The sequence below is a fragment of the Piliocolobus tephrosceles genome, chromosome 8 (genome assembly GCF_002776525.5).
Source record: "Piliocolobus tephrosceles isolate RC106 chromosome 8, ASM277652v3, whole genome shotgun sequence".
NCBI lineage: Eukaryota > Metazoa > Chordata > Mammalia > Primates > Cercopithecidae > Piliocolobus > Piliocolobus tephrosceles.
In genome coordinates, this window is record NC_045441.1 from 56,827,964 (window position 1) to 56,840,990 (window position 13,027).

Below are 13,027 nucleotides of genomic sequence, written 5' to 3' on the forward strand. Positions count from 1 at the left end.
TGTCTTCTCTTCTGGCAAGTTGGATTTGAAGAAGGGTCAGGCTCTGATATGAGGATGTATCATTTCAATTTTAAAGACTGGTGTGGATAGTGTGGACTGGATGTCCTTCAAGATCCACTGAAAGGCCCTTCTAGACTCCTAGGACTCCAGACACCATCACTTTCCCAACCTCACTTGCTGATAGAATTCAGATGTGATTTAGATCAGATCCAGTTGCTAGGGACTTTGATTCAAAATTGAATTATAACACTAATGAAATGTCCCATTTTCTCCATGTATACTATTAAGCATTAAAAAAAGTTTTTAATAACTCTGACTTACGAAGGGCGTAAGTTATATAAGGAGAGAAACAGGCTGTGGGCATCCTTTTCCTAGACCAAACTGAGGCAGAGGCACTGTGGCCTGGAGCTGGTGGCCCTGGTGGAAGGTTCCAGATTCTGCGACTTCCTGACTGAAGCAGGAGCGGCAGTGTTCTTGGCAGCCTGGTTCTGTGGTGAGGTTTCTGGAGTTGTTTCTGGAAGCTCAACCTAAAGCCTGGGTCTTTGCCACCCACTCCTACAGACTCTACCCTTTAATAAGTCTCTTTCTGCTTCAAGTAACTAGAATAGGTTCTGAGGCCTCTTTCTGCTTCAAGTAACTAGAATAGATTCTGAGGCCTGAAACTAAGATCTCCGAGCAACAACAGGACCATGGGAGAAACACTGTTAGGTTAGTTCTCTTGAGTCTCAGAGATGGAAAACACAGGCCTGTATGAGGCATTACCCCTCATCCAACTGCTTTCAGGGGCCCATTTTAACTGCTGGAGCGAGGAAAATGGTCCTGTGGAGATCTAAGGCATTATTCTCAGAGATGTGTGCTGTTGGAAGGACAGCTGGCACCTGGAAGCATGAAGGAGTGTGCAGAGTCCAAGAACTCCCACTAAATCTTCCTTCTCCAAGGCTGCTCACTTCACAGCAAGAGTGTCATGACAGTTAGGATGGCTTGGCTGGGAGTAATAGAAAACTCTCTCCCCACATAAGAAGCCCAAAGATAGGGCATCTCTATCATAAGTTAATTCAGCTGTTCAATTATGTCATCATGGCAGAGGTTCTGTCCACCATTCTGCTCTGTCATCAAGACATGATGGCTTTGACTCGGAGATTAGCTCCCTGAGGGACTGTTAAATGCTTGTCCCTAGATTTGGTTTCATTCAGATACACCAACATCTGTTTGAAGAAAGGTTTGCATTTTTATTGATATATAATAGTTATACAGACTTTGGGGGTACATGTGATATTCTGATACCTGTATATGATGTACAGTGGTAAAATCTGAGTAATTTGGATATCCATCACCTCAAGTATATATCTTTTCCCTGTGTTGGAAACATTACAAATCTTCTCCTCTAGCCATTTTGATGTATACAATAAATTATTAACTATAGTTTCCCTCCCTACTATTGAATACTAGAACTAACTCCTTCTAACTGTATTTTTGTACCAAAATGTGCATTTTTCTGTGTGATTATTCTTTTCTTTTTTTTTTAACGAATGCTAGAATTTTGTGTGGATGCTCTTAGCGCCCACTTCCTCCTGCCTTCCTGGTTTTGAGCTTCTGCCTAACCCGTTCTCTAACAAGGGGAATGGGAGCTCAGGAGTTGCATTCAATCAGGCAGAATTTACCCTGGATTGCGAGATGGATTCACTTCTCCCTGAGAGTAAACCCAAATAAAAAAATTTGCTGTGACAGCAAAGAAGAATAGGAGGATGGCTGTTAGGCAACCAACAGGGTCACTTCCCAGGATATAGTTTGTGTGGGTTTCATTTTGTGTTTTAAACTTAATATTTTTTCCTTTTCTTTTTTTTTTTTTTTTTTTTTTAGTGAAAAAGGAACATGCTCATAAATAGAAACAAAGTAACCAGTACAAAAGGCTTACAGAAAAAAAAAAAAAAAAAAAGCCTCTACCCACCCTTATGCCATAACTTACACAAAAATTATGAAATATCATTAAGAGAAAATGTTAAAATTATAAGCAAAGAAAGGGAAATAACATATTTATGGATTGAAAGTACTGATATTGAAAAGATTCTACCCAAATTGATTATAGATTCAACACAATGCCAGTTAAGACCCAGTAAAGTTTTTCTAAGAAGTCAACAATTTGTTTCTAGTATTTGTGTGAAAATGCAAAGGGCATAATATCCAAGATAATCTTAAGAAGAAAAAAACTGGAGGCTATACATACAGGACATCGTGGCTTATTATAAAGTTCCAGTCATTAAGACAGTGTAGAGTGGATAGTAGGAAATATAAAAACATATCCATTCATATCCAATGACTCAAATATGACTTAGTTTCTGTATAGAGGGGGTAAGAATGGTCTTTAAAAATAAATGATACTGATTGAATTGGATATCTGTATAGAAGGTGTAGGTAGTATTTTTATCCATTTGGTAGAACTTCTAAATTTTATTTTAACCATATTTCATATTTTTTGTATATATTTTTTCCAGATTAATAAAATTCTTTTCTATTTCTAATTTGCTAAGACATTTTATCACAAATAGATTTTGAAATCCTTTTGTAGTTCATAAGTGTGATGATTGGGTTTTTTCACGCTCATGTGTGAGATATGCCTTCCTTAAATGTTCTTACACCATCAGCACATTACCCATCTGACAAGAAAAAAAAAAATAGATTTTTGACTCACATCAAATACTTTTTTGCATCTATTGACACAATCATGTGATTTTTCTATTTCACTTTGTTAATGTGTCTAATTACATTGCTTTGTTCTCAGACTTTAACACTCTAGCATTCCTGGAATAAAAGTCACGTAGTCATGATGTAGTAACCATTTTATATATCACTGGATTTAATTTACTGTTTTTACAAAAATTCTTATATATATTTCATGAAGGAACTTGGCAAGTAATTTCCTTTTGAGTAATGTTCTTTTCAGAATTTAATATCAAAGTTTTGCTGGCATCATAAAATATGTTGGGAAGTGTTTCTTCTTTTTCTTTTATCTTGAAGAATTTTAGGAAGAATCCATTAGTGAAGTCATCTGGGCTGAGGAAATTGTTTGTGGAAAAGTGTTAATTTATAGGTTCAATTACTTTATTAGATAAAGAGCAATTTAAGTTTTGGATTTCTGTTCATCAATTTTGGTGAAGTCTATTTTTATAAGAACTTTCTTATTTTCCCTACATTTCCAAATTTATTGGCATAAAGTAGTTCCTCATATCTTTTTTTTTTTTTTTTTTTGAGATGGGGTCTGGCTCTGTTGCCCAGGCTGGAGTGCAGTGGTGTGATTTCAGCTCAGGAGTGGTGTAACCTCCATCTCCTAGGCTCAAGCAATCCTCCCACCTCAGCCTCCTGAGTAGCTAGTACCACAGGTACACACCACTGCATCCAGCTAATTTTTGTTTTTTTTTTTTTTTCTGTAGTTTTAGTAGAGACAAGGTTTCACCATGTTGCCTAGGCTGATCTCAAACTCCTGAGCTCAAGCAATCCTCCTGCCTCAGCCTCCCAAACTGCTGGGATTACAGGTGTGAGCCACTGCACCTAGCCTCACTCTTATTTTTTAATATCTCTATTGTCTGTAGTGATGTACACCTTTTCATTCTGACATTGATAATTTGTGACTAGTCTCTTTTTTATCTGTCCTTGTAGATGTCCATTAATCTTACTAATCTTTTCAAATGATAAACTTTTAGCTTTTTATATTTCTCTATTTCTTGCTCATTTTCTATTCATTAATTTCTTCTCATTTTTTAAATTGACTTTCATCTACTTTGGGTTTAATTTGCTGTTCTTTTTCTAATTTCTTGATAATACTTAGCTAATTGCCATTTCAACTTTTCTTCATTCTAAAATATGCATTTACTGCATAAATCCCCTCCCCAAATGCAACTTTAGCTACATCCCGAGTTTGAGTTTTAATATATTGAATTTTCATTATTAGTCAAGTGAAAATATTTTCTAATTTTTATTGGAATTTCTCATTTAACCCATGCACTATCATTATTATTGTATAATTTCCAAATAGTATTTTCTAGTTTTTTTTAAGTTTAATTGTATCATGATCATAAAACATACTGTGTATGATTTCAGTCCTTTGAGATTTTCTGAAAGTTGCTTTATGGTCCATCATAATATCAGTGTTAGCAAATGGTCCACATGCACTTAGGAAGAATGTGTATTCAATTGTTAATTGTGTTGTTCAAATCTACAACATATTTCCTTTTTTCCCCCCTACCTGTTCTATTAGGTATTCAGAGAAGTGTCTTATCAACTTGCATTTTGGTAATAGATTTGTTTTTTGGTAATAGATTTGATTTTGGTAATAGATTTATTTCCTTTTTTCTGTTTCCATCAATTTTTGCTTTTATATATTTTAAAGCCATAATATCAAGTGCATGTATTTTTAAGTTATTGTATCGTGTTGGTGGATTAGCCATTTTATATATAAGAAACACCCCTCTTACTCTCTAGTGACGCTTCTTGCCTTAGATTCTACTTTGTATATTGATGTAATTATAATAGTTTTAGGGGGCTAATGTTTGCATGGTGTATTAAGCTGGTGTCCCTGAGAAGCAGACTTTGAGTACAGAAGGTAAGAAGTAAACCTAGGAACACTGGTAATGTCGCCTGAGTAGACACGGAAGAGAAGGAAGCTGACACTGGATGCACTAGTGAGCTGTTGGCTGTGGACAGCTAGGGCTCGCTTCCCCTCTTGGAAGTCTCCTCTAGGCTCCTCAGTGGCTTTGCTGGCAGACTGCATGGAAACACCTTGGAATTTCTCCACCTGAAGGTGAGCAAGCTGGAGTATTTACTGCTAGCTCACATCCTCACTAGACAAGGGCTGCTCCTGAGGGCATCAGCTCCTCAGAATTTCTACTCTGTCCCATTTCCCACCAGCCTGTATTCCCCATCAGCCTGCTTCCAAGGTTAAAGAATGTCCTCAGGCAAGACCCAGTGCTACATGTCACTGAAAGACATCTGGAAAGTCATGGCGATTGCCAAGGGCATTCACAGTGTCTTCTACTCATGGAATCTATTTCCCCATTCTTTCACTTTCAAACTTTTTTGTGTCCTTATATTAAAAATGTGTCTCTCATAAGCAGCCTACAACTGTTTCACCCCCACCCAGAGTGACCATCTTTGTCTTTAAATTTAGCCAATTAGTCCATTTACATGTAATGTGATTACTAACGAATTTGGTTTTATAATTATCATGTTCCGTTTGTTTTCTATTTGTCATCATGTTTTATGTTCATTTTTTAAAATTTCTTGCCTTTGTTTGGATAATTCAATTTTAAAATTATGTTATTCTCTTCTTCTGCTGTTACTATATTCTTTTCCTATTGTTTTGGTTTTTTCCCTAGAGATTCTTTACTAAATACAGTCAAATACAAATTATACTTTTACCATCTCCTCCTGGAAAATACATGAACCTCAGAACTGAGATCTGGAGCATTTACTAGGTCGGCAAATGGACATCTTTGGCAGGTCCTGGACTCCATTTTTTTTTATTTTCTAAGGACTGTGAGGCAGTCTTCCAAACACTCTCTGCTCTGCTTCTCAGTGGCTTTCCATTTAGCTGCTTCATCTCTTGCCCTCTGCAGCAAAATATTTGCCAATTCATTCAGAGGGAAACCAGTTGTTGTTGGGCTATTCCCCTGCATCTCCTCTTTCACCAGAATCTTAACCACTCAAATCCTTGGCAACCCCCAGATCCAAATTTTTTATTATTTATTATTTATCATTTTATATTTTTGAGACAAGGTCTTGCTCTGTCACCCAGGCTGGAGTGCAGTGGTAGGATCTCAGCTCACTGCAACTTCTACCTCCCAGTTTCAAGTAATTCTTGTGCCTCAGCCTCCTAAGTAGCTGGGCTACTCGGCCACCATGCGTGGCCACCATGTCTGGCTAATTTTTGTATTTTTAGTAGAGATGGGGTTTCACCATGTTGACCAGGCTGGACTCGAACTTCTGAACTCAGATGATCTGTCCACTTCAGCCTTCCAAAGTGCTGGGATTACAGGCGTGAGCCACTGCACCAGGCCCCCAAATTGAACATTTGTCTCCTCAGTTCTTGAGAGTCCCCAAAGTTCTGCAGGTTTCTCTGTTCCTTAACAAGCTGCCTTCTGCACTGACTTTCACTCTCTTGCCAGCACTAAGAATCGGCAAGTGCCCCAGAAGGGAAAGCAACTTCCAGGATATCTGCCTACTTGGGCTGTCCCCTTTCCCTTGCTTGCCTTGGCAGCTATTCAAATGCCTTCAACAAAGTTTTATGTGTATTATCCAGCTTTTCTGGTTGTTTTGACGGTAGGGACAGTCTCTTAGAAGCTACTCTAGCATAACCAGAAGTGAAAATTCTTCTAAAATGTATTTACTCTGTCATTTTTTTGATGGACAGTTAATTTTTTACCTAGTCTCCACCTATTACAAAAATTATAGCAAGAAATAAGTTTGGACATCTGTCTTTGCTGATGTGTGCATGTGGCTATTGAATTCCTGGAAAAGGAGTTTCTTGGTCAAAGAAAAGCATGCATTTGAAATGTTTATAGCTCTTACCAAATTTTCCTCCCAAGAGATGTATCAAAATGTGTGAGAGAGTGTGTTTCCCCAAAGAGGGTGTGTGCTTTTATAGAAGAGGTACAGGAGTTTCTTCAGAGGTACCTGAAGATAGGAAGATGAATGTGTCTGCTTAAATTCTTGGTCTCCCCATCTGGCCTCAGGACAAGATGGAAGGGATCCCCTTTCCAAAGTGAAAAATCCATGTCTGTGCTCAAAGTATCTTTGCTCCATAATAGGACTAGAACCCAAGGGAAGTAAAAACTAACTGAGCCACAAGGAAGATCAAGTTAATACATGGACCCATAATGAGGATAGTGAATTCCTACTGTTTCTATCAAACTGATAGGGGTTACAGGAAGCCTCTTTTATAGACCTTTAAAATGCTGATGAGCTCACCAGAAGTTCTTTTCCAAATACCCATGGTTTTAATTGTTTCAGGGTTAGTTCAAGAAAGTTATTTTCATTTTGAAACAACTTTAAAGTTCAAATTTTGAAATACAAAATTTCCCCTTACATGTCTAATCGTTTCGCACTATTGGGAAGTAATGACTTAGGATTTTATAAATGTATTTGGGTATCTTAAGGATGGGTCAATTTCTTAGCTTTCCGGGAATGTCAAAGCATAATATTGATAACTCTTTATTACCCTTATTCTTATTTGATAAATTAAGGTAGTACGTGATTTTGCATTTGGAAGCATTTATTTCATTGTTCAAAGACTCGTTTTCTTTTCTTCTTCTTCTTTTTTTTTTTTTTTTTTTTTGAGATGGAGTCTCACTCTTGTCACCCAGGCTGGAGTACAGTGGCATAATCTTGGCTCACTGCAACCTCCACCTCCTGAGTTCAAGCTATTCTCCCTCAGCCTCCTGAGTAGCTGGGATTACAGGCACCTACCACCATGCCTGGCTAATTTTTGTACTTTTAGTAGAGACGGGGTTTTGCAGTGTTGGCCAGGCTGGTCTTGAACTCCTGACCTCAGGGGATCCACCCGCCTCAGCCTCCCAAAGTGCTGAGATTACAGGCATGAGCCCACCGCGCGTGGTGCAAAGACTCTTTTACAATTCAAATTATTATTTTTTTCTCCCTCTCTCATTGGGTCCTGGGGGAGTTAATTTAAAACTACCTACATGAGATGGCTTTCAGGAATAATTACATCAAGCACATACTGTGTGCACCTTCAGCTATTTTTACCAAATCTTCAGAGCATCCTCTCTGACTGGGAAACACACTGCAGTCTACTCATGAGAATATTCTTCTTTAAATTTCAATGCTACAGCAATACTGTCTGGTAAGATAATCGTCTCCAGCGGGATGAAATAAGGCCAAGAAACCAAAGCTCTCCAGCCTCTTCTAAGTATGCTTCTGATGCATGCCTCACATCCTTGCTTCCTCCAGCAGGCCCCAAGCTGCCTCCAGGTTCCACTGTGCCAATATTCTTAGAGCAGTCTGGTTTGCTGACATGTTTTTGCCTTAGTATTCCATTTCTCACATCCTCTTATGGCCATTTTATTTTATTCTTAAGAGGGGAACTAAGATAGGTGGCCTGAAGTACAGTAGTAACTTCCTTGAATCACGCTGTCCTGTCTAATGTCAATGAGATAACTAAGGCACATCCACAGATCACATTCTGGGCCTTTAAAAGCACTGCATATAAACTCAGTATTTCATCTAGACAGTTTTCTTATCTTTTTCTTTTTTCTTTTTTTTTTGAGATGGAGTCTAGCTCTGTCGCCCAGGCTGGAGTGTAGTGGCCGGATCTCAGCTGCCATTCTCCTGCCTCAGCCTCCCGAGTAGCAGGGACTACAGGCGCCTACCACCTCGCCCGGCTAGTTTTTTGTATTTTTTAGTAGAGGCGGGGTTTCACCATGTTAGCCAGGATGGTCTTGATCTCCTGACCTCGTGATCCGCCCGTCTCAGCCTCCCAAAGTGCTGGGATTATAGGCTTGAGCCACCGCGCCCGGCCCTTATCTTTTTCAACTGGCCTTCTTTGCTGACTCATGTCAGCTGTGAGCTCAGATTAGCCTGTGAACTTTACCTGGCTGAAATTCGGTTTGGCCTGACTTTGCTATTCTTGATTCCACTTTTGATTCAGACTGAAATATAAGATAAGGCTATGTTCAATACAAGCACCTTACAATCTGATGAACATGGACTTACTCAAGGAAGAGATTTATCTGCCTCATGTGAGAAGAAGTCTGGGTTGAAGTAGATTAGGGCTGGAACAGTAGCTCAAGGATGCTATCTGGGAACTGAGCATTTTTTCTTCCTGCTCTACCACCCTGAGGATGACTGATGTACCTCCAGCATCAAGCTCAAATTCTAGTCAAGAAGAAAGAAGCAGCAGAAGATGCCCAGCCAACTTGAGATTGTTTCATTCATCAGATCTACCATTGTCTCTCCTAGCTGCACAAAAAGTCTGGGAAGGTAAGTTTTAGCTTTCTAGTGTCTATAGCAGAAGAAATCATGGAATGGGATGTGAGTGGATTTTAAATGATCCCGTTTACAGTGTCTACCTAGTAGGTTTGGGTTCTTTTGGCATCTTGTCCTACTCATTCCAGGTTTCATCTTCAAGATTCATCATTGGGAAACCACACCTACCACTTCCCCTTCTGCTGTAAAGACAGGGCAATGAAAGCCAAGATATAAATAGTCTGTCATTTACTTAGAATTTTTTTCTTTAATGTTGGGAAAGCACAATGGCCCGATGTCAGAAAACCTGCATTTTAGAATTAGATTATTTATCCAAAACTGTCTTGTTTTGAACAAATCACTTAAAGTCTCTGAGTCATTGTTTTCATAAAATGGAAGTTGGACCAGAATCTTCTGTCCTTCCCTCTCGCCTAGGATCTCAAATGTCTATTATTATAACAGTCCCTTGTTACCACAGGGACTCAAAGAGGCCAGGCCCAGAGAAGAGGCCCCACCCTGCTGCCCATCATGCTCATCTCCCCCTGTCTTCTAGTCGTCTCTTAGAACCTCCCAGAACTTGGACAGAGAGAACTAAGGGGACTAATATGAATTTAAAACTATATTTTTCATTGTCCTTATTGACTTTTGGCTTTAAAATATGAACTATTTTCAATTTTGTTGGTAGAACCACAGTTCCCCCTTCAGATAGTGGTGGCTTCTCTGGAATCATAGGAGTGACTTAGAGATCAAGCCATTGGAATGGTGTCATCTACCAGCTTTTATTCACTGCTTGGCCTAACGTGGCCCAGGGAGCTGCCTTAGAACCAGTCTCCCATCTTGTTGATATAGCAAGTTTTCTCTAGGCCTGTGCCTGTAACCTTAGCACCTACTGAGTCTGTGAAATACTTCCAAAACTTGCTTAACTGTCTAGAATCCTGGAATATTGCTGAAGATGGAAGGAAGTATCTGAGTATGCAAATGTATACAACTACTATAAATCCTCTAAATAACTTAGAACACATTTTGGGGGCTAGGATTTGTGATTAATTTTCAGATATTTTCTACAACTATTGTCATTAGTTTCTTCTCTCAACTTCTTTTCAACTCAGGCATCTTTTGCTTGGCAACTGGTTTACCTTATCGTGGGTATAAAGTAGTTAGATATGCATATTGTGTTAGTGCAATATTAGTCAAAGGCTTGGACTCTCTCTTCATGTCATGATTATCCTATAAAATGTTCGAACTCTCTCTTCTAGTGGGTTCTCCATGGGAGAAGGGGGAAGGGGTGCAAGGGAGATTGTTGGGGGATTGACCAGAGAGTATGCCTCCAAACTGTATGCTCAATGGGCAACAAGCCGACCATGGATGCTGCAGCCAGGGAGCGGGGTGTCCTCCACAGCCATGTCTCTACGGTAAGATTGGAGCTAAGTCAGCTCTCTGGGTCTCTTGGAATCACCTTTAATGTTCTTCCAATCTCCTCAAAATGGGGTAGTTCTACCTCTTCCTCACAGGAACATTATTCTTCATCTAGAATCTTCTGAGGCATAAAGGGAGAAGTTGGATGTCTCTGAAACTGTACATCTGAGAATTTTAGTCTCATGCTTCCTTTATTTCTGTTTCAGATGGAGAAAGGATGAGATCCTAGCAGGGGTTCTTAAGGAGTTTGTGGATAGAATTCGGGATGTCTATAAACTTGAATTTTAAAAATACATCTTTATTTTCACTATCCTTTAACTAAAATTTAATATTTAATCATGAAAGTGGGCAACAATCACAGCACTGTTAGCAGTACCTGTGATTTTGATACCAATAGGAATCATAGTAAGTTTATGTCATGTTAAAGTTATTGCAGAAACTAGAAAATAGCATTATATCCACAACAACTTTAAAAATGTGGTGATTAGTGGCCCCCACCACTAGATTTTATTTAATGCATTAATGAAGGAGTATATATTTTATAATGGCACATTAAATATATTCTGATAATATTAAAAATATTTTAATATTACTGTTTTTCTTTGATTTTTGTTATGCATTTTAAATTTTTATTTTGAGGAGGGATTTTAGCAGATTACCAAAGAGGGTCATGGCACAAAAAGTTTTCAGGACACCCACCATAGGGACACAAATTTATAGAATACACAAAGGACAGAGATGGAGGGAAAGCATACTTTAAAATGTAAACAGATTATCCTGCTAACCACAGTACAAAAGAACTAAATGTAAGCCCATGTGCAAAAGTTATTTCAATCTAATGTATATTTCTCCTAACTTGATTAGCCTCTGGGTACAAATGGGGCAATGTTAATGGTGAAATCCACATTTCCCTTGTATCTACCACCTACTCTAGTATCTCCTACTTTTACCCAAATCTCAATTTTTATGAGAATTTCTGAAAGTGTTTTTGTTTCTTCCTTTCTTACTGTCTTTCTTTGTGGTTTGATGGTTTTCTGTAGTGGTATGCTTTAAATCCTTTCTACTTTTGTTTTGTACTTCTAAAGATTTTTCTAGGCCAGGCACTGTGACTCATGCCTGTAATTCCAGCACTTTGGGATAACCAGGCAGGTGGATCGCCTGAGGTCAGGAGTTCAAGACCAGCTTGGCCAACATGGTGAAACCCCATCTCTATTAAAAATACAAAAATTAGTCAGGCATCATAGTGGGTGCCTGTAATCCCAGCTACTCAGGAGGCTGAGGCAGAAGGATCGCTTGAACCCAGGAGGTGGAGGTTGCAGTGAACTGAGATCATGCCACTGCACTCCACCCTGGGTGACAGAGCAAGACTCTTTCTAAAAAATAAAAATACTAAGATTTTTGCTTTGTGATTACCATGAAGCTTACATAGAACACCTTATATTTAGCCTATTTCAAGCTGATGACAGCTTAACTTTGATTGCATGCAACAACTCTATACTTTTACTCCTCTATCTCACATTTTGTTTTTTATGTCAGCTTACAATCAACTTAACAATAACATAAATAGTCACTTAACACATATTTCATATGTTACATGTATTATATACTGTATTTTTACAAATAAAGTAAGGTAGAGAAAAGAAAATGTCATTAAGAAAATCATAAAGAGGAAAAAATATATTTACTATTTATTAAGTGGAAGTGGATCATCATAAAGGTCTTCATCCTTTTTGTCTTCCTGTTGAGTAGTATAAAGAGAAGGAGGAAGAGAATAGGTGGGTCTTGCTGTCTCAGGAGTGGCAGAAGTGGAAGTGAAAAGTGGAGCAGGAGAGGCAGGCAAACTGGGTAACTTTTACTGAAAAAATTCATGTATAACTGGACCTGATCAGTTTAAACCCATGCTATTCATGGGTCAATTGTGTTATTTCTCTTCTGGCCTGAAGAATTTCTGCTGAGAAATCTGCTGATAATCATATTGGCACTACTTTCTAAGTGGTGTATTTCTTATCTTTTGATGCTCTTAGAATTTTTCTTTGTCTTTGAATCACGATAGTTTGATTATTATTGTTTTTTTATTTTATTTTATTTTTTTTTTGAGACGGAGTCTCGCTCTGTCACCCAGGCTGGAGTGCAGTGGCCGGATGTCAGCTCACTGCAAGCTCCGCCTCCCGGGTTCACGCCATTCTCCTGCCTCAACCTCCTGAGTAGCTGGGACTACAGGCGCCGCCACCTCGCCCGGCTAGTTTTTTGTATTTTTAGTAGAGACGGGGTTTCACTGTGTTAGCCAGGATGGTCTCGATCTCCTGACCTCGTGATCCACCCGTCTCGGCCTCCCAAAGTGCTGGGATTACAGGCTTGAGCCACTGCACCCGGCCTGATTATTATTAATATGTGTTTTGGTGAACTCCTCTTTTGGTTGAATTTGATTGTAGACTTCTAAGCTTCCTGAACCTAAATGTTGGCATCTATCCCTAAATAAGGAAAGTTTCAACCATTATTTCTTTAAATATACTTCCTGGCCCTTTTCCTCTTTCTTCTCCTTTTGCAACTACATTATGCAAAGGTTTGGTCTCTTGATGGTGTCCCATAATTCCCACAAGATTTCTTTATTTTTTTTTCATTCCTTTGTCTTACTGCT

The 13,027-nt window shown here is 38.7% G+C and overlaps 1 non-coding gene across 1 annotated transcript; it reads left to right on the forward strand.

The window, feature by feature from the left end:
* Positions 1 to 2,554: 2,554 nt before the first annotated feature.
* Positions 2,555 to 2,660, forward strand: LOC111551891. The gene has a single exon (XR_002734495.1). It is a non-coding gene; the product is annotated as a small nucleolar RNA U13 (small nucleolar RNA).
* Positions 2,661 to 13,027: the final 10,367 nt, after the last annotated feature.